This window comes from Meles meles, chromosome 8 (assembly GCF_922984935.1).
Source record: "Meles meles chromosome 8, mMelMel3.1 paternal haplotype, whole genome shotgun sequence".
NCBI lineage: Eukaryota > Metazoa > Chordata > Mammalia > Carnivora > Mustelidae > Meles > Meles meles.
Window position 1 is genome coordinate 65,923,168 of NC_060073.1, and position 27,104 is coordinate 65,950,271.

Below are 27,104 nucleotides of genomic sequence, written 5' to 3' on the forward strand. Positions count from 1 at the left end.
TCCAGGGTAGGGAGGGGAGAAGGTTGGATGAAGAAAGGATATTTACATAGCCTTGAAGTATCTCCCTATAAAATTCTTATTTATTACAAAGGAAAAGCTGGCAATAGAGGAACTGGAAACCATCTGTGATGGTTAGTTTTATGTGTTCTTGGCAAGGCTGTAGCACCCAGTTATTCAATCAAACATTCCAGCTGATGCCGTGCCAGGGTTTTGTAGATACAGTTAACATCTAGAATCAACTGACCTTAAGTAAATAAGGAGATTATCCTCAGCCATGTGGGTGGGCCTCATCCAATCAGTTGAAAGACTCCAGAACAGCAACCGAGGTTTCTCAGAGAGAGAAATTCTACCTTGGACTTCAAGACTGAAGCATCAATTCCTGCCTGAACTTCCAGACCTGCCCTACAATTGTGTGAGCCAAATCCTTAACACTCTCTCTCTCCATCTATATATGTGCACACACATGCAACATGTATAGATAAAGAATGTATATGTAAGTGTCTTCACATGCAGATCTGTGATTCATTACATGGTATGTGTATTTTTGTATATGTATATACATATAGAACAGATATGCCCTCTTAACCAATGGTCAAAATTAACAGCACCAAGAAGGAGCAAAAAGGCATCAGGTGCCTCCAACGTTAGACCCTCAGAAGGACACATCTTTGAGGTGGTATCACTCTGTTCATGGGAAACAGCAGAAATAGGAATCAAACATTAACAAAGACCTCTCTCTCCTTGGGTGTTCCCGGACCACCAGACCCGGTGACCATCCCGCACCTGGTCCAGAAATGCATTCACACTTGGTGAATTGTGTTCAGATGAGGGTCTGCTCTCTGTCTGTCCTTCCCTTCTCTCTGCCTCCCCCACCATGGACTGGAAAACACTCACAGTTGGTAATTTCCTCTCTGCCACGCAGCAGGCCCTAGAGAATTCCATCGCCTCCATTTTCGGAAGCCAGGAGAGCAGTGACTCACTTTGCACACATCTGTGGATTCCTGTCAGAGCTGGTTATCTCTCTAAGGAGGGATGTTAACATTTATGGCAGTGAGCAGGGACGTGTGACAGTTCAAGAAAGCAAGGTGCCAGCTACCTTTCGGAGCTGCAGGTGGTTTTCATGAAAGTGGAATATTGCCACTTATTTATTTCACTTTTTATTTTTAAAAATGTGATTAATATAGCTCGCCCATAAATTTGGCCGGGCACACGTGTTTATGAAGCGTTCTTGGCAGGCGTGGTGTGACGGGGCCTAATTGCTCTGAGGGCAGAGGCAGCCGCGGGAAGTGAGCTTCTTCCAGCCCGAATGCGAACCAGCCTCATTTTATGGGCTTCTGAGGTAGCGGTTCTCGTCACGAGTGCCTGGGGGAGCATCCCAGGAGGCTTCTAGCGAGGAAGCGAGGGTAGGGAAGATGGACTGAGCCCGAGAGGCTGGCTCTGATAGGCAGCGGAGAGAGCTCAGGCAGGGACGCCGGGGTTCTGAGCTCAGCCTGGCCCAGCAAGCCCGGTGAGCTGGGCAACCCCTCTATACCTCTATGTCCCTCGGAAGATCTCAAAGGGTCACTGCAAAGGCCTAACAAACACACACTTGGACAGTGCCACAGGCACTCGGCTATGTGAAGTTCCATGTCTTCAAGACGTGGCCTGGGGAGCAAAGCTTGGTTTTGAATCCTAGCTCTGCCACTTCCTAGCTGTGTGACTCTGGCAATTTCTCTGTGCCTTGGTTCCCATACAGCTATAAAATGGGGAGAGTGACAGGGCTGCAGAAGGGATTCACTGAGACAATCCACACCTGGCACTCCGCTGGGACGCAAGAGGACTGCTATTACCATTGCTGCTGTTGTTACTTCTTCCCTTGCCTTCTACCTGCCTCTTTCCATGGGCTGGCCCAGAAGACATATCGTGCTGGTGAATTCCTACTTCTCCTTTGAAGCCTAGTTTAAGTATCACCTCTTCCATGAAATCCTCTGTGATTGCTTCAGTAGAAATAATAACATCCCTGCTGTGTGCAGCTGAGACACTTTGTCCATCCATCTCCATGGTGGTCACACCCATATCCTGTGCCCACCCCCACCTCATCTTTAGAGGAGTGGTCCACCTTCAGGGGAATACCAGGCTTCCCCCTTGCTGCCCAACTCTTACCAACTCAAGGCACACAGAGAAGAGGGTAATATTGGTCTGGCAGTCCCATCCCTAACTACCCTGGAGCAGATGGGATCCATAGCTGGATCCCCCGTGACTCATTTCCAGCACACTGGACACCCTGCGTGCCTGAGTTCTGGCCTGGTGCCTAGAATCCACGGCCCAGCACTCAGGGGGTCCTGGGGTCCTGTGTGCTGCTGAAAGAAGGGTCATGGGGATTGTCTGAGCAACTGCCACCCCTCCCTGTCAACAGTTCGAGCAGGACCCGGTGACAGTGCTGGGGTGTTGGGGGCTCCTGGATCCACAAGGTGAAGCAGAGGCCAGAAACACTGTCAGGCCTATGGGGATGTGCGTTTCAGATGAGTTCCAAAGTTCAGGCCAAAGAAGAGGTTGTCGCACTCCATAGGCTCCCCACTCTGGAGGATGGGTGGGGTGTGTTAACTTTGGAGGGGTGACAGTGAGATCTGGGATAGGTATCTGAGACAGGCCCTACGTCAGCAAAGCACCAGACCCTGCTTTCCCAGGCTATGAAGCTGTGAGAATGTTCCCGGGATCTCCCTCCTTCTTTCAGGGCTAACTCATTCACCAAAAAAGGCGCCTCCTCAACGTGCCGGGACCTGTGCTCTGCACAGGGGACACAGAGATGGGTTAGACTGTGGGCCCACTCTCGGGAGCCCACTCTAGCGGAGAAACTGCCAGCAAAACCCAAATACAATATGGTGCCATGCACGCCACAGACGCCAGATCCACAAAGGACATGGGTCACATAGAGAAAGGAAGGGTGGGGGTGGGGTGTCCAGAAAAGGTCTCAGAGACGATAAGCAAAGCATTGCCAAAGCACAGCTTTGAAGGAATCTGCTGGACGGAATCAGTGAGAGAAAAGCACTCCAGGCGGAGGGATCGCGCAGTGCTACAGAGCTATGAAAAACACTGTGTGGGGAACTCTGAGTTCATGGTGGAGGGGCAAGGCGTGAGCAGAGGGAGGCAGGGCATGTGGGGAGCCCCAGAAGTAAGCCGGTACCAGCCCCATGCCCGGTATGGGCTGCAGGGGAGGTGTGTTCCTGCCCAACCATGAACCTGTCCTGCAGTAACGTCTCTGAATACTTACAGGGGACACATTCACTGACGTTGAGTATACCTGTGTCTGCCAATTGGTATATGCTTGTGTATACGTAATAAGAACAATTAAATTCTAACTGCGGGTGGTTGAGCTCTGAGAGACAAGGAACTTCTTAGAGACCTAGGCAGAGTTCCATATGGTGGGGATTTTGGTATGGGGGAAGAGTATGGTGGGCGCGGGGCACGGGGAGTGCTGTGAATTGAGAAAAAGAAGCCTGCTTTCAGTCTCTGTTCTAGGGATACTGCATATCCTCGGGCAGGTTGTTTGATGCCCAAGGACATACAGCTGAGAGGGGTGATTCAGGGCTGGGCTCCTGTGTTTCCTTGGGGATGGGAGGTGCACCATTTCCTGATTCACACAAAGGGGCTGCCTGGGCACTGCTGGGTCACACCAGCTGCAGTGAAGCAGAGATTCTTTTAAATGGAAGAACTGGCTCGGATGACTTCCCAAGTCCCTCCCAGCACTGACACACACACACACACACACACACACACTGAGATAAGCTGACTCGGTTTCCTCATTGGTCAAGAGGGTCATTCCTATAGCATCATCTGGTTTCGCCAGGCTGGACTCGCTGCCCAGACTCGCTGGACCCCATCTGCTCTCCTCTACCTTCTAGGCAGGGTCCCTGCCTCCCCCAGGAAACCTGCTGGCCTCTCCTTCCCCCTCTCCACTCTGTACTCCCAGGTCACTTCCTCTTTTCTGTCCTCCTGAGCACCACATGGCCCTTCCCGATTCAGAGGAAGGTAGAGGTCAGATCTCACTTCCATAAACCACCAACTTGCCCTAAGGAAGAAGAGACACTCAAGAGGGAATTCTTAAACCCTCGCTGGTCTTGGCAATTTTCAAGCCTCTATTCAGAGTGAATGACCCTTTCAGAGGGGCGTGTAGGCTGACTGCAGAAGGCAAATGAAACGCACTTAATGGTTATACAAAAGCAGAGATGAACATTTACTCTGTTTTATTGTTGCTGTGAGTGAGAAAGCAGCCAGCCCTGGGGGGCAGAGTCAGCTGGGGGGTCAGGGAGATAGCTGGATGTCATTCAGGAGAGGGAGGAGGGGGGAGGAGGAAGAGAAGAGAGAAGGCTGTCTTGGAGCTGATCCAAGATCCAGGCAGGCAAAGCCCGGAGGAGAAAATTCATGCCCTTCATACCCTGATTATCTGAACTTTGTGGGATTCTGTCTGAGTTATTCCCCCACCGATGGGACTGGTGGTGTGAGTGTGGGTGAGGGAGGGGGGAATTCAGATTTCATGAAATCCATTTTAATCACCTTCTGCAATCCACAACACTCCGTAATTACAAGGCTCTCATGCTCAAGTACAAAAAAACTCACCGAGAAAGCAACATTAAGCTTGCTAGCGGAAACATGAAAATTCATGAAATGCACAATTAAGGATCCAACGACAATGTTAACGTTCCCCTTTGCAGGCACAGGCACTGCAGATTACCAACAAATGGGCAAATCGAAACCCCAAGGCATCTGCCACAAATACTGGGAAACCTCACCCTGCCAGAACTGCTCCCTCCATGGATTTCCATTTGCTATTGCCTGAGGCTGTCCTGGGGCCCCGCCTAGGGAGTAGGAGCCCTGGCAGAGGGAGGAAAGACAGGTCTGCCTTAGAGAGGAGAAGCCAAAGAGTTGCGTTCGAGACATGACCCAAGGCTTGCTGTCACCTGCAGAACCTACAAAAGATGTGGCCAGAACTTCAGTTGTCTTCCACTAATCAAGGGAATTCAAGAAAAACAGAGATTGTGGTCACCTCCCATCGGGGTGGTTTCTGCTCTCAAACTGTCCCTTTTCTACTTCTACCCCTAAATCCTTAATTCAGGGCCTTCCTGGTTCTCTCTTCCAGGACCCCAACTCGACGACTATCTCAATCCTTGCTGCCAACCCGGTGGCCCCTAGCCCACCCCGTAAACTGGCTGCCGGGCCAGTCTCCCTAAGCTATCCATTTAGGAAGCACCCCCGCTGTCCTGCCTCTTACAATGTCATGTGAATAAAGCAGGACAAAAATGGCAGCTGAAGTATGATCTTCACTATGTTACATCAGAAAAAAAAAAATAGATAAGGAAATTAACCAAATTTTCCCTGTTTTTTTTTTTTTTGTTTTGTTTTGTTTTGTTTTGTTTTAGATTAGGTGTCTGCAGGGTGGGAAATAGGAGAAAAAAGAGAAGATCAGGGCTTTATACTTTTTTTTTAAAAGATTTTATTTACTTATTTGACAGAGAGAGATCACAAGTAGGCAGAGAGGCAGGCAGAGAGAGAGAGAGAGGGAAGCAGGCTCCCTGCTGAGCAGAGAGCCCGATGTGGGGCTCGATCCCAGGACTCTGAGATCATGACCTGAGCTGAAGGCAGAGGCTTAACCCACTGAGCCACCCAGGTGCCCAGCTTTATACTTTTTTTTGTGCAAATTTTCACAGTGAGTGTAATTTACAATCAGGGAAAAAAAATGAGATAAACTTTAAATGTCACCTCTGTTGAAGATCCTTCTGTAGTTCCTTTTTTCTACATGACAAAATAGAAACTCGGAGCCTGGTATTTACAACCTGCTAAGGTCTGGTCCTCAGTGCATGAAGGTGTGACCTGTGTCATCATACAGGGTCCTGCCTTCAGAAGGGCTCAAACTTGGTTAAATGCTCTGCTATGGCTATCTTCAAATTCTTAATAACATTTGAACAAGGGATCCACATTTTTTATGTTACACCGTACCCCACGAATTATATAACCGAACCTATTCACCAGAATATCTTCATCAAGAGAAATCGCAGTCCAGTTATTCAGAACAGAACAATGGGGACAGCCTTGGGATGGCTGTGTGGGCTGAGGGTCTCCAGGCTGTGGCTGAGACAGTTAGGAAACCACACCGTAGGAACTGGGGATGTTCGGCCTGAGGATGTGAAGAGTCAGGGGAGACTTAACCAATGTTTGCTGAGCACCTCAAGTATTTTTCTAGGCACTAGGAGCACAGTCATGAACAAAGCAGGCCAGCCAAGTCCCTACTCTCTCCAACTGCAACACTAGCTAGTGGAGACCCGCGATGAACAAATCACCTATTGTTGGGTAGTGCTATGCAGAGAAATGAATCAGGGTAAGGGAGACGGAGGAGGGAGGGGCACACTATTTGATTTAGGACCTGGAAGGAAGTCAGTAAGCCCTTGGATGATGGAGACATGGGCGATGCAGACACATATACAGACAATTACAATACACTGTGGGGTCTGTTACAGAGAAACTCAGAGGGAGCATAAATGAGGAACAACCTGCTTAGCCTGGGGTGGGCAGGGAAAAGGGCTGTTATCTTGGTCTCTTTTCTCCAACCCTCAAACTAGTGGGAAGCACACTATATTGACTATACCTTCACAAGTTCCCTTCTGTTCCCACTACTGTGGACTGGCGTGGGTCTTCATGTCCCCTGATTCATTATAAACTCAACCTGGTCTTTTCTTCTCATCCCACACCCTCTCCTAGATGATTACGTCTATGCTTGGGCCTACAGCCTGAGTCTGATTGTTCAGCCCAACCTCTTTCTTGAACTCCGGATCTCCATATCCAACTGCCCTTGTCCTTGATGATTCCCAGTGTCTGCAAGAGGGTGCGGTGTTCCAACTTTCCAGCTGGCCTCCCATGGTTCACACATTCCTATCTAGGCATTCTAAAGTGCTAGCCCAGACCATCAGAACCTTCTAAGCCAGGTGATGAAATGGAGGCACAGAAGCAGAATATGGGGATTTTTCTCCACCTTGGGTTCAGGATATTACTTGGCTGTTCCAGAAACTCAAATTCATTAGTGTTCTAGTGCAAATGGGACCTGAAGATACTTGGAAAGTTCACATGAGACTGAAATACAAAGCAGAATGTAATATATTAATTGATATTGGAGAAAAACAAATAAACAAACAAACAAAAAACAAACTGCCCATGTTTATCTGACCAGGATTTTCTACATAGAAAGCCAAATTAGCCGTAGAAAGTAGCTGGGTGAACACAGTAAATTATAGATAACAGTCCTCACTTTTGTGACACTCAGGGACAAGGACTTAATATTCACTATATATAAATCCCTAATTATTATGCCTACTACACAGATGAAGCAGTGGAGACTCAGAGAGGCCAAGGAGCCTGCCCTAGCTCACACAGCTAGTAAGCAGTAACTGGGATTCAAATTTAGTACCAAGCCTGTTTGTTTAACCACCAATAAATACCAAATAGATGGTACTGCTATAGAGAAAACAGTGATAAGCTTTGTCTAAGTCAAGCTGATGTTAAACATAATACCTGTGAAAGTGTTCTGATATGGTTTTATAGCCATACAGATGGGAAAGATTATTCTCGAAAATGCTATCCCCAGATGAATCTTTATAAACAGGGTTTTATGTTAAGTGCATTATGTGAGGGTTGGTTTTCAAAGGACTTCTGTAAAGCAAGTAAACGATTCTGTTTCTGAAAACGAATAAGCATCCCTGATTTACCTCCTACATAGTAAATCTGCTGGAGTCAAAAATACATTGTCTGGGGCCAGTTAGACCTCAGGTTCCAATTCTAGATCAACATCAGCCATATTGCCTTAGACACATGAGTCTCCTGGACTCAGTTTCCCTTATCTGTAAAACAGTGATAATAATAATATACACCCCAGGGGCGCCCGGGTGGCTCAGTGGGTTAAAGCCTCTGCTTTCCACTCAGGTCATGATTCCAGGGTCCTGGGATCGAGCCCCGCATCAGGCTCTCTGCTCACCGGGGAGCCTGCTTCCTCCTCTCTCTCTCTCTGCCTGCTTCTCTGCCTACCTGTGATCTCCCTCTGTTAAATAAATAAATAAAATCTTTAAAAATAATAATAATAATAATATACACCCCATAGGGCTTCTTAGGGGAAAATCAAGAATACCTGTGTAAAATACTTAGCATGGATCTGCATATAAGTTCAATTTTTATTAATTTTTTTCAGTTTTATTGAGAAATAATTGATATATATCACTATAAAAGTTTAAAGATTATAGTATGATGGTTTGATTTACTTAAAATGTGAAATGATTACCACAGTAGGTTCAGCTAACATCGTCTTCTCATAGATATGATAAAATGAAAAAAGAAAAATGGAAAAAAAATTCTACTTGTGATGAGAACTCTTTTTTTTTTATTTTTTTTTTATTTTTTTTAAAGATTTTGTTTATTTATTTGACAGCGAGAGAGAGATCACAAGTAGGTAGAGAGAGAGAGAGAGGGAAGCAGGCTCCCTGCTGAGCAGAGATCCCGATATGGGACTCGATCCCAGGACTCTGAGATCATGACCTGAGCCGAAGGCAGCGGCTTAACCCACTGAGCCACCCAGGCGCCCCGTGATGAGAACTCTTAAGACCTACTCTCCTTTTTTTTTATTACTTCATTTTTAAAAAGATTTTATTTATTTATCTGAGAGAGAGCATGAGTGGGGGGGAGGGGCAGAGGGAGAAGCAGACTCCCCACTGAGCAGGGAGCCAGTGAGGCTCAATCTCAGGATCCTAAGATCATGACCCTAGCTGGAAACAGACACTTAACCAACTGAGCCACCCAGGTGACCCAGGACCTACTCTCTCAACAATTTCCCTAGGTATCACAGAGCAGTTTTAGCTCTGGTCATTACATTGTTCATTTCATTCTTAGGGCTTATTTTTTTTTTTTTAAGATTTATTTATTTATTTGAGAGAGAGAGAGTGAAAGAGGGATCATGCATGAGAGGGGGGAGGGGCAGAGGGAGAGAATCTTCAAGCAGACTCCCTGCCAGGCATGAAGCCCATCACAAGGCTTGATCTCACAATCCATGAGATAATGACCTGAGCCAAAACCAAGAGCCCTACTGAGCCCCCCAGGCACCCCCTTAGTGCTTATTTTTTAACTGGAAATCCAAACCTTTTGACCACTTTCCTCCACTTCTCATTGCCCTCACCCTCCATCTCTGGTAACCAAAAGTCTGGTTGGTCTCTTTTTCTATGAGTTTGGTCGTTTTTCTGGTTTGGGATTTTTTGTTTGTTTGTTTGTTTTTTAGACTCCACCTAGAAGTAAGATCATACAGTATTTGTCTTTTATCATGATGCCTTCAAAGTCCATCCATATGGTCACAGGTGATAGGATTTCCTTGGGTTTTTATGGCTGGAATACATTCCATTGTATATGCATATGTGTACACACATATATATACAAACACACACATGTATATATACATATGTATACACAAACACAATATATGTATACACCTGACACACACATATGCCAGCATTTGTTATATGCTAGTCTTTTTGATATCACACGACATTCTGGGTGTGAGGTGATATTGCACAGAGATTTTAATTTGCATTCCCCTGATAACTAGTGACGTTGAGCATCTTTTCATGTACCTGCTGGTTTTTCATGTATCTTCTTTGGAGAAATGTCTGTTAAGGTCCTTTGCCTATTTTGTAAATATTATTTATGGTTTTTTCTGCTATTGAGTTGTATAAGTTCTTTATATATTGTGGATAGTAACCCCTTATCAGAATATACGGATTATAACTATCTTTTCCCATTGTGTAGGTTGTCTTTTTACTTTGTTGATGGTTTCTTTTGTTGTGCAGAAGCCTTTTAATTCTATGTAGTATTAATTGTTTATTTTTTATTTCATTACATGTGTTTTAGGTGTCATATCTAAAAAGGTATTACCGAGGCCAATGTCAAAGAGCTTTTCCCCTATGTTTTCTTCTAGGAGTTTCATAGTTTCAGGTCATACATTTAAGTCTTTAATCCATTTCAAGTCATTTTTTTATGAGTTGTTTAAGAGACGGATCCAGTTTTATTCTATAATATATGAATATCCTATTATCCCAGCACAAGTGAAGAGACCATCTTTTCTCAATGAGTGTTCATGGTTCCCTTGTAAAATATTAGTTGTCCTATATATGTTTGGGCTGGGCTCTCAACTCTGTTCCATTGGTCTATTTGTCTGTTTTTATGCCAATAATATACTGTTTTGATACTATAACTTTGTAGTATATCTTTTTTTTAAGCTTTTATTTATTTATTTGACAGACAGAGATCACAATAGGCAGAGAGGCAGGCAGAGAGAGAGAGGGGAAAGCAGGCTCCCCGCCAAGCAGAGAGCCCGACACGGGGCTCAATCCCAGGACCGTGCGACCACAACCTGAGCCGAAGGTAGAGGCCTTAACCCACCAAGCCACCCAGGTGCCCCAACTTTGGAGTATATCTTAAAGTCAACTGTGACACCTGCTGCTTTGTTCTTTCTCAGGACTTGTTGGCTATTCAGGATCTTTTGTGGTTCCATATAATTTTTTAGGGGTGCTTTTTCAACTTCTGTAAAAAATGCCACTGGAATTTTGATACAGGGATTGCACCGAATCTGTAGATGGCTTTTGTTAGTATGAACATTTTATCACTCTCAATCTTCCTATTGATATTAGGTTGATATCTTCCAATTGATATTAGAATTTTGGAATTTTGATATGGGGATTGCACTGAATCTGTAGATGGCTTTTGTTAGTATGAACATTTTAACACTATCAATCTTCCTATTGATATTAGGTTGATCTCAATCTTCCTATTGATATTGATTCCTATCAATGAACACAGGATACCTTTCCATTTGTTTGTGTCTTCTTTGATTCCTTTCTTCAGTATTTTGTAGTTTTCACAGTACAGATTTTCACTTTTTTAGCTAAATATATTGCTAAGTATTGTTTTTGATGCTATTGTCAATGGGATTGACTGCTTTATCTCTCTTACAGAAAATCTGTTGTCAGTATATAGAAACACTACTGATTTTTGCATGCTAATTTTGTATCCTGAAACCTGACTAAATTCATTGATTAGATTTCACAGGTTGTTTTTGTTTGGTTGGTTGGTAGAGTATTTAAAGTATATCAAATCAATCATCTGCAAATAGAAATAATTTTATTTCTTCCTTTGCAGTTCTGATACTTTTTTTTTTTTTTTTTTTTTTTTTTGCACCTGATTGCTTTAGCTAGACCTTTAAGTACTATATTGAATAAGAGTGGTTAAATTGGGTACTCTTGTCTTGTTTCTTATGGTAGAGGAAAATCTTCTAATCTTTCACCATTAAGTATGATGTTAACTTGGGCCTTGCCATATATGGTCTTTATTATGTTAAGATATGTTCCTTCTAGGCCTAGTTTGTTAAGAGTTTTAATCGTCAATGGATGTTGCATTTTGTCAAATGCTTTCTCTGTGTCTGTTGAGATGATCATGGAATTCTTTCATTCTACAATGTGATGTATCAGATTAATTGACTTATGTATGTTGAACCATCCTTGCATCCCTGGGATAAATTCCACTTGATCATGGTGAATAATCCTTTTAATATGCTTCTGGATTTGTCTGCTAGTATTTTATTGAGAATGTTATAAATTTATTGGGGATATTGGTCCATAGTTTTCTTTTCCAGTAATGTCCTTTTCTGGTTTTGCTATCAGGATAATGCTGGTCTTGATGAGTTTTGGAGTGTTCCCTCCTCTTTGACTTTTTGGAAGAGTTTGAGAAGGATTGGTATTAACTCTTCTTTAAAACTTTGGTAAAAGTCACCAGTGAAGCCATTTGGTTATGGTGCTTTTTTGTTGTTGTTGGGAGATTTCTGATTACTGATCAATCTCCTTACTTACGATTGGTCCAATCAAATTTTCTATTTCTAGCTGATTCAGTCTTGGTAAGTTGTATGTTTCTAAGAATTTTTCCATTTCTTCTAGATTGTCCAGTTTGTTGGGATACAGTTGCTCACAGCAGCCTCTTAAGATCCTCTAAATTTCTGCAGTAGTAGTGGCAATGTCTCCTTTTTCATTTATAATTTTTATGACTTGGGTCCTTTCTCTTTTTTCCTTGGTTAATCTAGCTAAGGGTTAGCCAATTTTGTTCATCTTGTCAAAGAACCAACTTGTAGTCTAGCTAATCTTCTCTCTTGCTTTTGTGTTATCTATTTAATTGATACCTACTTTGGTCTTTATTATTTCCTTTCTTCTGCTAACTTAAGGCTCAGTTTGTTTTTCTTTTTCTAGCTCCTTAAGTATGGAGTTGGCTGCTTATTTGGGATCTTTCTTGCTTCTTAACATGGGAGTTTATTGCCATGAACTTCCCTCTTAGAATTGCTTTTGCTATGTATCCCATTCTACTTTCCGTCTCCATGATTTGATTATTCTAAGTACCTTATATAAGTGTATCATACAGTATTTGTTCTTTTGTGACTGGCTTATTTCACTTAACATAATGTCCTCAAGGTTCATCCATGCTGTGGTATGTGTCAGAATTTCCTTCTTTTTGTAAGGCCGACTAATACTCCACTGCATGTGTATGTAACAACTTGTTTATCTATTCATCCACTGATGGACACTTGGGTTGCTTTTACCTCTTGGCTGTTGTGAATAAAGCTGCTATGATCATGTACATACAAATCACTTTTCAAGTCCCTGCTTCCACTTTTGGGGGTTATATGCCCAGAAGTGGAATTGCATTATCATACGGCAATTCTATTTTAAATTTTTTGAGGAATCATCACACTCCTTTCCATAGTGGCTGCACCATTTTACATCATCTCTTTGGGAGGATTATGAGAGACTAAGCAATAGGCACAAGGCCACACAGCTTAGGAAGTGACAGTTAGATACCAGTGTAGGTCCAATGTGCCCTCATCCTACAGAACAGCCGTTCCCAAAGTCAGGTTCAGCCAGGAACATCAGAATCATCCAGCGTACTTATTAACTGTATAGATTCCTCGGCCCCAGGTTTGGGGAAATAAAATTACTAGGGATAAGGCCCAGAGTCTTTAATTTCAAAATAACAAACAAACAAACTCTTGGGTGTTCCTGGTGGGCAGCCAGTTTTAATAACCACTATTATTGTGATAATCATCATAATTGTTGTCCTTGTCATTATCAAAAATGTCCTCATTAACCCTTCTTTACCCACATCAGCTTACTGATTCATAAACATCTGGAAACAGTGGGAATGTAAGGGTTACCAGGAAATCACAACCCTGGGTTTGCTCTCTGAGCAACTGAGGGCTTTCAAATGGCGACACATTTAGCATTCTACCCAACAAGGAATCAGCCAGGCGCCTGCCTGCCCAGGCCTTTCTTAGATTCCTGACTAACACTCATTAAGCAGTTCAAGCCGACATGCTCCCAAGTAAGTGTGTGTAGAGGCAGACTGTTGGCATTTTAATCTCATTAGTGAACTGAAGCCCTAAGACACAGGAGCCGCCACCGCAGCCGCTTACACCTACTGGGTAAAATTCCTTACACTCTTAGACTGACTACATGTCCTCCTGCCATCGCTCACTCCTGGCTTCAGCTTTGCATCCTCTCTGGGGCCTTGAGGAAGACACTCTGGGAAACTAGAGTTTGATGACTACCAGGGTGCTGGCTGCAGAGAGTTGGATAACAGGGTCAGGTAGCCAGCCTGCCCTTATCCCAGAAGAGACACTGAGTTATCTACCCCAGCCTGATTTGTTGAATTGGCACCAGGCCATGGACACTGCTCCCTGAATTCAACTGTCTGTGTCCCTCTCCCCTGTCAATACTCTTGATAGAAGCCAGACAAGGGTCTGGGGCCTTGGGAAAGGAGTATCCATAGGCAGGCTTCCCTGAACAAAGCCCTCATTGTTGGAGGGGAAAGGCATGGAAGAGGAAGAGGGAGTGCTTATCTTTTGTCAATGCTGGACAGCTGAAAGGACTGCAGTGAAAAATGACTTTGTAAACTAAAAAATGGGGGAATATGCAAACTATGTAACTATGACTATCTTCTTCCCTGGGACAGAAATAGCTGGGATTTTCTCTGCAAATATTCATAGACACATACACATTATCAGGCATTCACACTTACTATGTTCAAAGTAAATCAAGAGGCCAATGTGAAACAGCCTCATCTACTCATTCATTCAGCCTTTTGTCGATCTATCTATCCGTCCGTCCATCCATCCAGTTATTGCTTACCCAAATATAAACTCAGTGCCTACCATGGGCATGAATGATGCTGGAGGAAACAGTAATAATCCAGATCAGAGTTTTCTAGCTGGGGGATATTTTTTACTGAAACATCCATACAGAACCTGTATGTTGGCTCACCATGCATTGTCTATAACTGAATCAACATCTTTGCACAACCCATGTAGGGGCTGTTATAACAAATACACACAGAGTTCAGACGTTACTGAGTCCACAGCTGTCTTCTCTCTAATATGTGTCTCAGCCAGTGAAAGCTACAAGTACATATAAATCCTAACCACTGGGAGATTTGGACATGCTCCAGGGAAATGGAAGTGTGGAACGCTAATACGTGGTTCCATGAATGAAGATGATCACAACCATAACCATAATTATTAACTAAACATTTACCATGTGCTGGGCATCATTTTAAATGCTTTACTTATTAATCCCACAACAAACCACTGAGGCAGACACAACCATTACCCCATTTTGCAGATGATCAAACTGACCATGGAGAGCTTCCGTAACTTGTTCAAAGCTCCATCGCAGTAAGGATGGAACTGGGCTTTAAACTTAGGAAGTATAGCTACAGAGTCGTCCTAGGGAAGAACGACTTTTTGCTTTCCCTATAGAAAAATCAAAAATAAAATTCTAATGTCTATGGGAGTTTACCTACCCTTTATGGGTAGCTTCTGGGTTGGTGATGGGTGGGGGGTTCAGGGTCCTGCCTATTTTGTCTCCTTTCTTCCTACAGTGGCCTTGAGATTCCTCTGTGATGATTAGCCCCCTTTCAACTGTAGTTAAGAAAAAGAAAGAAAGGAAGAAGGAAGGACAAAAGGGAAGGAGGAAAGGAGAGAAGAGAAAGGAAAGCATAACTTTCTGTTTATCACTAACTGGGAGGAGGTTTCTATCTGTTGAGCATCATTCCCAAGATGAACTTGGTCCCTATCTTCATAGACTTACAGTCCTGCAGAGAAGTCGGACAGGGATCGGTATTAAAAAGACTGAAAGGTGATTTAAAAAGCCCGGGACTCCATGGCAATGCAATGCAGGGGTCTTGAATTGGTTTCATGATCAGAGAAGCTGGGAGGGGGGTTATGGTGGAGATTTGGGGGCTGGGAGGAGATGGATGGTGGGCCTAGCTGATGTATAGCAGTACAAGAGAAAACGGACTGGGTTTGTGAAGTCTGGGAGATGGTGCACCAGAACCTGGTGACAACTGGACATGGGGCCATAGCAGAGAGGGTGGTCTCAAGGTTGACACTCTGGTTTCTGCACTAAACCGGTGTGGAGCTAAAAGTAGGGGGGTATAAAGAAAAGATTCCCTGGGTCCATTACCAGAATTACACAGGATCCAACATGCAGCCCATGCCCACCGCCCACATGACTGTCCACCCTTCCCCACAGGGAGACCAAGGCAGGAGAGGCCCATTGCCACCACACCCCGAAAGGCACTCAGGGCAGGAGAACACTACACAGCCTACAAAAACAACCGTAGGCAGAAGCAATTCTGGAATGTACAGCAACCGCTGGCAGTAAATTAATAATAGATGTGCTGGACTTCCTCAGAAATATTTACCCAGCCGGAGCTGTTGAGCGCTAATAACCAGGAATGGAACCTGAGACTTACCTCAAACAGCCCTGACTATGGAAAATGAAGAAACGTCATCCTGGCCCTTCCAAGTGCCAGTGGGTATGTGTGTGGGAGGGGGGGTAGAAATGTGCAAAATACCTCGTTCAGGAATCTGAGGATCTGCAGTCTGCTGGGAAAGTGGAGAGGGAATGCAGCCAGAGGCCGTGGGAGGCGCCCAGCAGAAGCAGCCAGCATCCCAGAATTGCCAACACTTAGGTGATGCTTACCACCTGTCGGGCTGTCTCAGGACCGTGACTATATTAACACTTAATCCTAGGCACTATTTTTGGGTTCATCTTACAGGGAAAGGTGCTGAAACACAGAAGAATTAAGGAACTGGCTAGGACTTGATGAAGCTGGGATTCAAATCCAGGCGGGCTGGCTTGAGAGTACAGGACCTGAAACCCCTTTGCCTTTGCTGCCTCCTGATACCTTTTCCAAAACAGTCAAGAGAGGGGCCAGGGAAGAGGAAAGAGACCCTCCATCTCACTGCCAAGGCACATTGAACCATTGCTAATGTGTGCCCTCCATCTCTGGAACCTGTTGAGGACTCTGGATTCTTCTCACCAGCAAACATAGTAGCCATTCCTTCTTTTATTAGTTATTTACCAGTCCTTGCTGGGGGTTCAGACCCTGTGCTAGGCTCAGATGGGGCCTTATATAATGCACACAAAATCGCCCTCTCTGAAAAACTCTCCCTGTCCTCTCTCATACAGAGAGCCCTTCTCTCCTACTTCAGAGCTCCCAACTAGCCTTCAGGTCATTCTCTCAGATAGAATTCCCTAAAATAAGTTCTGAAAAACAGAGAGTTTGGAAGACACATGAGAAAGGATCAAATAATTTTGAGCAACATTAGGTTAGCATCCTCACTGCAGGACTTCTCAGAACCTTAAGTATGCTAGTGGCCGTGAGATCTCCCAGGAGCCATTCAGTATACAGCACTTCTCAGATCCCTCCAAAGGAAACCCTCCTCCTTTTCATTCTCCTTTTCTTTTGTAGGACTGATATATCTTGGATCACAGTTTGGGACATTTTACCATGGAATAGTAACTACTATGTCAAATGTATCTTTGGTTTTGACCCATCGGTCCACTGGCAGGACTGTGAGGCTGGGACCTCTTTCTTACTCATCTCTCCAGTGCCCGCCTTCCACCAGGCCTAGATCAGAACAGGTCTCTGAAGGTTTTCTTTGAGGATGGCACAAGTGAGCATTGCAGAACACGGTCATGGGACCCGTGGACATTCTAAGCTGCATCTGACCGCACCTCTACCTCTGTCTCCAAAGGCTGCAGGCACGTGTTGCCTACAGGAATCTCATGAACGGGTTCCTTTTCACCCTGGACATAGCTCATCAGGGCACAGAGGCTCTTCACCGTCTCATCCCTGTCCGCCTCTTCTGAATCCTCTCCCACATTCCCCACACAGATTCTCAACTTCAACTCCACAGAAGTGCAGGCAGTTTCTAGAACACAACACCGCTCCTTTCAGACGAGGTTCTCAGCTGCTGGCCTCTCCTCAGTGATCTGGCCTGTGCAGCTCCCCTTTCCCACATCCTCAGCTCAGACTTCTTGGCTGCTCTAAAACTTCTGAGGCCCCGTTGGCTCCCTGTCCCAGAGGTTGGGCTAGATGCCCCTCCTGGAGAGATCTGGGCTATCCCCTCCTAAACCACACCCATCTCCCTGTGTGCGGGGGGACTGTGTCCTGAAAGAAGACACCGCATGTATTTCCTACTGGGGGTCGTAGTCAAAGGAGCTGGAAGGCGCTGATGTGATGTAGCCCTCCTATTGAAGATGGTTCCAGGCCCTGCGTGAGTTCGTACTGGGCCCCTTAAAACCCACAGAACATCTCCCTCCTCTGTAAAGCTCTGCCTGGCCAGGACAGGGATGCATCCTGCAAATCGGATATCCTCAGAGGCTGGGAACGCGCAGACCCTACAGGAGAGGTCGGCTGAATGGACTCTCCATCTCGTTACAAAAGAAAAGCACAAAGCCAGGACCGAAGCATGCTTTGTTGGATCCCCTTCTCCCAGTGTATTTTCTTCACAGTTTTCCAACTTGTACAACCATAAAATAGCTTTGGCACAACAGTCACATTACACAAATGAAAACACGATTGAGTGCAGTGATGTTTCCGGAGCTCTGAGGGAAGCCGATCAGGCAGAAGAGGCAGGAAGGAGGCGGGAAGGAATTCGGGAGCTGGAGCCAGGCCCCTGCAGAGGTGGCTGGGCCTCAGACTCTGCCCATCTGTGGGTGGAAAAACAATCGCTCCCCTTGGACAGAAAGCACAGGACTGCCTCCCAGAGATGCGGGTGCCAGACGGACTTACTCAACAGAATGCACCATTCCACCGACTGGCAGGGAAAGGAGAGACACGGAATCAGCTGGAGGAGACCTAACATCTTCTCAGCTCTGCTCTCCTCCTAGCTCTGCTCTTAATTCTCTGCTTCTCTGGCCTCAGAGTCTTCTTAAACCAGTACTGGTTCTCAAGACTTTGGGCTGGGACTCCCGGTAAGAAATACAGTTGACCTCGCAATGCAACGTAGACACATAGACAGTACACACACAGAACTTCTGTTCTGCGGATGCTTACCCTCACCACCTGCTGTGTTTTCTATTCCTTCATGTTCATTTATAAATTTTGACTTGTAAATTCATTTTATAAACTTATTGAAGCACGTTGTAAGAGAGTGGTGTGTACCCGTCATACATGATGAATTAGATAAATACTCGCACTTGAAAACACCCACACAGCCAGCCCTCAGACCAAGAGATGGAGCATTACCAGGACCTTGAAAACCCCCCCTTGCCTTTTCCCATTCACCAACTCCTCCCCCAAGGGGAACTGCTGTCCTCACTTCCAACAGCCCAGATTAGTTCTGTCTGGTTTTGTACTTTATAGAGATGTGGGAAAGGTTCCTAATGCCTGGCTTTTTCTTTCCACTTTACATGAGAGTCATGGATGCCACTGTGGACAATATTCCATTGTGTGGATACGCCACAGTCTATCCATTCCACTGGCCATGTTTTGTGGTGGACAGGGGTGCGCACACCTCACAGCTGTGCGTCCAGGAATGAGGCGTTGGTATGGACATGTTCAGCTTTGGCAGATATGGCCACTTTCCCAGAGTCATGGTAGCAAATCCCACGTCAACGAGCCCTATAGAGTTCTGGTTGCTTCACATCTTTGCAGCACTTGTATTGGGTACCCTCCTCATTTTAGTCATTCTCGTGCATGTACCGTAGTCAGTCACCATGGAGTTCTCTGAACACTGATCATGTATTCATATGCTCTTTGGCTCTGTGGCTATCTTCATTTGTGAAGTTTCTGTTTGAGTCTTCTGCCTTTGTTCTACTAGGTTGTCTTTTTCTTACTGATTTGTGGGAGTTTTCCATTTTTTACCCCTATAACCGTTTTATAAAGGAACTTTATGAATATATACAAAGTACATATCTTCACTTACTCTGTGGGTTACTGGGTTACTCTGTTTCACTTTAATACATGACAATCTTGAACCACCAAATTAATTTCACGACCCCCTAATGGGTCAGACAACATACAATTTGAAAAAATCCACAAAACAGGACAATGTAGTCTTCCCTGGATCTGAATACTCCCGAAAGGGGCACCTCTGATCAGTGGCATCTACGACAGCATCAGCCTGGTGCAGCACCCATGTGTGCAAGGTCAGTAGCTATCTGAAGAACAAAAGCCATGTTGGCTATATTTAATTTCCAAATTAAAGAAAAAATCCTTATTCCATGCATTAAATGACAACACAGTTGCCAGTTCTGAATTTAAGATTTGCCAGTCCCATACCCAGGTGGAGGAAGCGGGCTCAGGATGGCCAAGATGTGGGACGCCTCTGGAATTAGTCTTTCTAGAAAGGCTAGAGGGTGTGTTCGCCCATGTGGGCTCTCGATCCACTGAGGTGCCAGGACCTTGGAGGAGTGGCCCTGGGACTTTGAGGGAGTGGCCTGGGACCTTGGGGGAGGTGGCTAGGGCCTTGGGGGAGTGGCCTGGGACCTTTAGGGTAAGGCCCTGGGACCTTGCGGGAGTAGCTCTGTTGAACTAAGATACCTCAGGAAGTTCCTTTAATCCAACAGGTCAAATAACTTTCCCTAAAGTGATAAACTCCATGAACCCCAAGAGAAGCACATTCACACAACCTAGGCACTCGCCCAGTGTGAAGGGTAAATTCTACGCTGACTCTCAACCCCCAGAGTAGACCTGTCCATAGACTTCAAGCTCCATGAAGGCAGAGATGGGCACTTTTGTTAAAAATGTGGTCAAGGTCACCCAGCTGGCCAGTTACAGAGTGAGGCTGACTGATGCCACAGCTTGTGTTTTCATTTCTATGTTATTCTCCTTCCAGGCAGCTGGTCACTCAGTAGTGTGGTGACCACACCTACAGCATCCAAAGATTCTCTCTCTCTCTCTCATACACACACAGCTGTGCACACGAGCAGACACACAGGCACGTGTATGAGCACACACAGACTTTTATGCGCACTCATGCTCACATGCTGTTCGACTTAAGAAATCTGTGAGCTGTACTCTACCAGTTCATTCCATGCTCAGCTCATCAGAGTTTCACCCTCTTGATTTCCACAGTATTGAATATCCCAGAATGTACAAGTAATACAAAGTCTGTGTAAGGGCACTTAACAATTTGTAAATCCCTTTCCACTCTGAACACGCATAACTCTTTGGAGGAATCTCAAGGTCTAGTGGGGGTCTAAAGGGACAATGATTTTTGTTGTCCTGTTCTCCTGGGGACAGCAATTTTTGTTGTCCAAAATTGAGGTGGTGGCAGCAGCCAGAGGTTGGCAGAATTTGTGTAGTTCCTCAGACCCACTTTAAAAGTTTCCTTTTTGACAATATATTCCAGAACAACTGATCCTTCCCATAACTGATCCTTATGAATTGCATAAACTTCCCAGAGTTAAGTTTATGTTTGCATGAATATTTATAGGATGTAGACACTTCTCCCCTACCCCCAATAAGCACGCTCACATATTCTGACTTATTAGAGTTCTTACCACCTCTTGTCCTCTTCCAGCTCAAAGTAAGTAGCTCCATCACTACTTAGAGTAGGAATAGGGACTGGCGTTTATTGAATACATCCTACATGCCAGGTAACAAGTGCTTCATGTCCCTTATCCCAGCACAGCTCACACAGATCCCATGCCGCATGCATTAATACCCTTATTTCACAAATGAGGAAGTGGATGCTCAGAGAGAAGTCTATGGGCTCAAAGTCAGTAAGCGATAGGACTGGGATTGGACCCAGTTCCCACTGATCCCTAAGCCCGGGATACTGAGAAGTTGCCACCTCTTTACTCCAAGTCAACAGAAATGTTCATATGGAGGTGAACAACATCATCGGATCTCTTATCCTACTCTCCTTGTGTTCTCCGAGCTCAGAGAGTTGAAGGAACTTTCCTAAGAGCTCAGCAGGAGCAGAACTAGGTCTGCAACCCAAGTCTGGACTTGGGTTTCTTTCCCTTCAGTCCTCATGGATCTCCTAGGACAAAGGACACTAGTCGAGCTCTGTCTGTTCCAGGCATACCTTTTTAAGGAGACATTTATAGTATTGGAGAGAAGGTAACCAGGGCAGGAACGGCTCATGAAACCAAATTATTATTGAAGGAACAAAGAATAAGAAAAGGTCTCAAGGCAAAACATGATCTTTGTCTTCAACCAGTTTTAGGACTGTCTAATCAGTAAGAGAGAGGCTTGGCATTGTAAGGAAGAGTGGATTTCAAATCCAGATTATGGAATAATGTTAAAAAATCTTAAATGTGGGGAAATAACAAATTTCTCTTCAATACCTGGAGGTTTACAAGCATGGGCCAAATATCTATAATCTACATCAGTCATCTATCTATCTATCTATCTATCTATCTATCTATCATCTATCATCTAACGAATGGTCCATGGCTCTAAGGCCCTTTCATCTCTAAGATGGCATAAGCTTTTGAAAGGCACTAAACTCTTATAGGGAAGACAATCAGTAATCTTGTACCCTGTGCTCATCATTCTTAGGGGAAAAAAGGTATTATAAAATAAGTGGAAATAAAGTCTACCTATTAATGCATATTTAAGAGGTAGAGAAAAAAATCACCCACAACACTAATTTAGATCATGAACACCCTCTGAAGTATAAAAACAAAACAAAACAAAAACCAACTCACTTTTCTTTAAATCTTCTTAAATGGGTCTAAGAATAGTCCTTCAAATAATTCTTCAAGTATGCAATTTTAATTTGGACACATGGTAATTTCAGTCTACCTGTTGAAAGAGACAAGAGAGAAATCAGTCATTTTTGATGAGGATGCTGTGCTGACAAGCAGCAGAGAAGATTCAGGCAGCTTGAGGGGCGGGGGAGGTGGGTGAGCGGCTGTGGGGGGAGGGCGGCCGCAGTGGTGGCTTTGGCCCCAGGCAGAAGACTGGTTCTTGAGCACTCAGAGGAAAGGCAACTAAGGTAGCCATCACAGTGCCTGGCACATAGCAAATGTTCAATAAATATTTAATGACTGAATGAGTAAAAGGGTACATGAATAAATGAGTAGGATTTATCATCAACCTTTGATGCAGGGAGTTTACCCTACAGGCTCATCTCTTTGACTCTTAGGGAGACGCAGAATTTCCAGGCACTGGGCATATTATGGAAAACAGCACACAGAAAGGTTCACGATACAGTGGAGAGAGTGAGGGCTTTGGAGACAGCCATGTGTGTATTCAAATCCTGTCTTTACCACTTATAACTGTGTAATCCTGGGCTATCTTATTTATTTATGTTTACTGTTGTTATTAAATTGGACACTTAGCCCATTCATTAATTTTCAGCCCTTCTTCTTCCCTAATACAAGCATTTCAAGGTCATAAATTTCCCTTAAGTGCTTCCTTGGCTCCATTCCACAACTTTGATATTTAATATTTCTTTTACCATTCACTTACAAGTATTTTTAAATTTCTATTATCATTTCTTCCTTGACCTATGAATGAGTTAGAAGTGTTTTTGTAAATCTCTCTCTATCTCTATATTTTGACTCATCTTTCTGTTATTGACTTCTAGCTTAACTGTGCAGTGCTGGGAGAATGTGAGCCGTAGGCTGCTGATTCCTTAAAATTTATTGAGATGCATTTTATAGCCTAGGATGTAGCCAATTGTGAATGTTCCATGTGTGTTTGGAAAGAACACGTATTCCCCAGCTGTTGGGTGTCATCCCGGGCTAGTTTAGTTTCTAACCTCCACACACACTTGTTTCCTTATCTGTAAAAGGGTATGCGCGCAATCCACGTGCGCAATCCATGTGCGTTCTCTCCTGCCGTTTAGAATTACACTTACTGACCTAGAAGCTGTGCAGACAAAAATGGAGAGAACACACGAGAAAGAGAGCTAGATGTGCTATTTCTTGCTTATAACACTATTAATAATGATACCCCAGAGTTACAGAGCATTTGAAGTTTCCAAGCAATGACCACATCTGCCATTTGGTTACTTATTCTCGACAGACCCAAGAGGTGTCCCCCTGGGCAGGTGGAAGTAAGGACCCACATAGAGAGGGGACACACACCAGTTGGTGGGATTCCTTGCTCAGTCCTCCACATCAGCCCCGCAGGATCCCTCCTTATTTCCTCCCTCCTCCCTCACACCGGCTTGGTGTGATCTCAGATCTACCCTTGTTACTGCCCTCCCTGCCCACATTATTTCTCACCTGCTGGCTCCATTCCAAGGGAGTCATTAAATCCCTACAGTTTTAAAACCACAACTACTAGAGGTAAATTCAGACAAGACCTTCTTGGCAGATATGATGCCCAAAAGAAGCTGAAGATAAGCGTTGCGTCATGGGGGCCAGAATATCAGAATCTGGAAGGGGACATTGGTGTTAATGTCTGTCAGACGGAGGCTTGGGTTTGGAAAGGTAGAGAAACACTGTGCAGAGTTCAAACAGCCTTCATCCAACAAAGCCTTTCCTATGACCTTGCCCCATCCCACTGCAAGTTCTTTCTCCTTCCAGAGAGAATTCCCAAGAGTCATCTAAACTACTACTTCCTCTGCCCCACAAATCACCATCTCCAGAATGTTCTTAGAATCATAACGATGTTATTGCTGCCAATTCCAGAGACTTCTCCACCTGTGGTGGCCTCTCAGTGTCCTCGGCCCGCGGGATCACCGTATCCTCTGGAAACCTTCTTGCTCCCCCATTTTCTTCCAAGGACTTTCTCTGCCTCTTCTGCTACTGCTTCTTCCTCTGCCTCCTCCTTAAATGTAAAAGAGAAAAGTGCTCCCTTTTCTCTCTCTCCTTAAATTTGGTGGTTTGAACCAGCATTTTCATAATTTAATGAGAGTTGTTTCAATAAAATAAGAACCATAAACTACCCTGTATTAAGTACAAATTAAGTGTATGCCAATCACTGTATTAGACATTACTTTAGTGCATTTAATCTTCACAACAGCCGGCATTATTCATTTTCCTCTTTTACGGAGGAGAAAGGAGAAGCTAAGAAAAGAAGTGGAATTTGCCCAAGATCACTCAGCATCGCTAGATGCAGCAGCGCTGGGATTCAAACCACCATCTGTCTAACTCAAAGCCTGTGCTCTCTGCCACGACATTTACATCCTACCCCCTACACCCTGGCCTCTGTGACTTGCCATTCTCCTACTGTGTCATGCATTCCACACTTCCACGTGGCTCCTCTCGGAATGGAAGGACCTTTATCCACACCTTTATCCACACTGCGCTGAAGAAATTCTGTACATTGTTCAGGGCCCAGCTGCCATATCCCTCTTCCCATAAAGCTACTCACAAGCATACCCAGTTTAATTGCTGTGGCAGTTCTGCAATGACACCAAACCAACCCTTCATCCATCGGACCACACACTCAACCATCAGTCCAAGAATTACATAAATACAGGAAAGATTGTTTCTCCAGAAGTCTAGATACTAGAAGCATCCAAAGAAATTGTTCCAAAGGATTTTTTACGTTTATCCTCTAAAAAAATAGACTTATGTCACAATTGGAGGAAAACTGCTGGAAGTCATGGGGTACGGGAAGAAATGTGCTCTGCTAGGCATCTGTGATTGCTGCCTGGTCAGGGACAGCCATCCCTGTAATGTGGCCAGGGTAGTTGCCAAGGTTACCAAACCAGGTCTGCTGATTTCCCTTACCCAACCCCCACATCTCTAAATCCGATTTCTACATCAAGCCCGGCTCACATACCTCTCCATCCTTGAAGCCGTCCCTGATCCTCCCTGATACCTCCCCCAACAAGCAAATATATGTCTGGGCTATCTCTGACAGTACTCGGTGACTTATCATCTGTGGCTAATACTGCAGTTCAAAAGGCAATTCAACATATTTATGTCATGCTTTCCCTTCCCTTCTGGTCTTTTGTGGGGCCTAGGAGTCCCAACCACGGCACCTTCATGATGTTTTCTGGAACAAGCCCAGTGCCTGGCACACAAAGGTTCATGAGTGACTGATGACCAAAACAGGATGTCATTGGCCTTGAATGGGGGAGGTCATCCAAAAATCACCCATGTGCAAGCACCCAGCAGAATTTTATGTACAAAGCAGGGGATAAATAAACATAAAATCCTTCCTGTCTTCACCACCCAGGATATAAGTATCAGAAGGCTAGAAGCATACATCCCCTGAGCCTAAGGCTTCTGAAGGCCCATATTCTATGGTTCACAGACATGTTGGGGTGGTGGCTTTTGGCATTCTTCAGGATGAATTAGGTAGGGAAGAACTGTGCTTGGACACATCCTATTTTCCATAGTCACAAAATGCATCAGGGCTTGAAGACAGGGCTTCAGGATCAGCTACTACAACCACTGGCTTTTCCAGAGGTGGGCAGAGTCCAAGTCACAGGGCAAGAAGGACTGTGGAGATGCATTTTCCCTGTCCCCTCCTAGACTTGCAAATGAAGACTCTAGGAAACTGAGTGCTTTCTGAATGGCTAAAAATAAACTCCCAGAAACTTCATCTAGATATATCAGGGCTGTAATTTACAGCGTCTAGAACTTCAGCATGGTATAATTAGCAAATGGATTACAATAATTTATTTTTGGTTTAAATGCTCGAATGAACACGACCTTCCAGTAGAATGGGAAAATAAGGGGCTGGGAGCCAGCCACATTCCTCTGCCCTCTTCGAATGCACAGTTTTAACCCTGGCCGGCATCCATCTGCCCATGTCTAGTGAATGTGCCAGAGAAAGGACTGCAACTCTGAGCTCTGGGCTCCCTACGAAGCCAGGCTTCTGGAATACGGCCCCCAAGAGGGTCCTTGTTCGTTCTTCTAGTGATCAGGAAGGTGTCCAAAATCAGCCCTCCAACGAGCAGGAAAACCCAAAGGCAGGCAAAGTTTGCTGTGATGTCTCTGCGCAGACAGCAGCATCAAGGGATAGCACCAAGAGGGACGCCATGACACAGCTGAGAGAAGACCAACCCCGGGGTCACAGAAGACCTGGGTTTGGGTTTGGGTACTGTGCTCTGTGAACAACAACCACTTCAAGTCCCTTTCATAAAATGTTGATCAATAGGTAGTTACCTCACCAGATTATTACGGGAATTCAATGAAAAAAAAAAGTGTGAAAAGGGTTTTGTAAGTAAGTACTAGTGATTCTTCCTGGATGGATACATTTCCAAAGAAGCTCTTTCTGATGAGGAATTTTTTGGACCAAAGCATCCCAGGATATCGTAGTAGGGAGCAGGGGCAAGGGAGCAGCAAACCTAGGAAACTGTCTTACCGAGTTTCCCTCTATAGAGTCCAGGCAGAGGCAAGCCCATTCACTTTTTGCAAGATCTCTCAGCACAGCATTCGAGAACTAGAAAACAGGGACCCTGTCTTGGGCATGTGACTTGTCTCCTCTCTCATGCACTGCACCAAAATCAGCCTGATTTCTGCAAGAACACGCCCCAACACGGAAGGTGGAGCTGGTGACCAGCCGGGGTGCCAAAGCAAAGCCGTGCTTCCCACAGCTGAAAGAAGGGGCAGGGGGCATTCCCTGAACATCTACTGTGTGCCAGGCACAGCACCAGATCCTTCCACGTCACAGCCTCCCTGTGAGCTCCCCACATGCCCTACGCTGTCCCATGTCACCCGTGCTGGCACCATGTACGGGACCTCCTGTCTTTCCTCTGCCTCCCTTGCCAGACTCTGGAGCCCCTGCAGCAGAAAGACCTGGAGACTCATCCTCACTCTTCCAATTCTTTGGGATTGTTCTGGAGGCACTTC

The 27,104-nt window shown here is 44.9% G+C and overlaps 1 protein-coding gene across 1 annotated transcript in view; it reads right to left on the bottom strand.

The window, feature by feature from the left end:
- The window catches only part of TENM4 (teneurin transmembrane protein 4), a 593,562-nt gene that overhangs the window by 414,331 nt on the left and 152,127 nt on the right, over nucleotides 1–27,104 (bottom strand). Inside the window, exon 4 of the mRNA XM_046016487.1 lies at nucleotides 22,050–22,146. The gene's annotated coding sequence lies outside the window, so the exon portion shown is untranslated. The remainder of the gene's footprint in view (nucleotides 1–22,049; nucleotides 22,147–27,104) is intronic.